This window comes from Myotis davidii, unplaced genomic scaffold (genome assembly GCF_000327345.1).
Source record: "Myotis davidii unplaced genomic scaffold, ASM32734v1 scaffold332, whole genome shotgun sequence".
Taxonomy (NCBI): Eukaryota; Metazoa; Chordata; class Mammalia; order Chiroptera; family Vespertilionidae; genus Myotis; species Myotis davidii.
The window spans coordinates 4,843,703-4,844,638 of NW_006285779.1; the positions used below are offsets into that span (position 1 = coordinate 4,843,703).

Genomic DNA, 936 nt, shown 5'->3' on the forward strand with positions numbered 1-936 from the left:
CCCCGCCCCAGAAAGAAGGGGCTTTCTGCATGATGAAACCCTCCCCTGGTCTCTTCCTCCAAAAAACAACAACAACAAAAACCCCAAAACACAAAAACAAAACAAACAAACAAAAACAGATGTGCAGGTGCCCCCAGATAATTTATGTATTTATTTCTTTTTTTCTAATAGCTTTCTTTCCCCACCCCCCTTTTTTTTCTTTCTATTTTTGTATAACACTTGGAGTTGCTAGGTGGGATTCTGCCTCATTCATAAATAATCAAGTCAATCAGACCTTCAAATGTACTTGGTTTAATTTTGTTTTTAACAGGAGGGAGGATGAAAACACCCTAAATATGTAATAATCAGGGATTTTCTAAACAAATTATCCTCTATCCATACAATGGATAAAATATGCAGTTGTAATTAAAAATCCATTTTTAAGAAAGGCATTTAATAACATCAGGAAATAATTCACATTAAATATCTGTCTGTTCAAAACAGGTTACTAGAACCCTTCTCTGAGCCTTGCTGATATACAGAAGTAGAGGCAGGACACGTAGGCTCTGTCCCTCCGCCATGACATCAACCTGGGGCCAGTCACTGGTTACTTAACCTCTCCGGTCCTACCCTCCTCTTCCCTTCAGAGTACATAATCCCTGTATTTGCTTCCAGGTACCAAATTTAAAATTTCTGGATTACTATATTTGTATAAAATATTGTACAAACTCATGTTTCCTGGTGTTTATTCCCAACATGACCACCGAAATTGGTCAGCTATTTTACTCCTATGTACTTCTTTGCCATCCTCACATTTTTTCTTTGATGTTTCTTCACCCTTTAAGGTTCTAAGTACCTTCTCTCCAATCTCAGCCAGGTCTCCCCCGGGCAGCACTTTCAAGTCTTGGAGGAGGGCACAGGCCTCTAGAACTTGCTGGTATCTCTTTTCATCGAATT

At 39.0% G+C, this 936-nt stretch overlaps 1 protein-coding gene across 1 annotated transcript in view; it reads right to left on the reverse strand.

Moving 5' to 3' along the window:
* Positions 1 to 936, reverse strand: part of ABCC2 (ATP binding cassette subfamily C member 2) — a 59,217-nt gene that overhangs the window by 20,854 nt on the left and 37,427 nt on the right. The window lies entirely within an intron of this gene.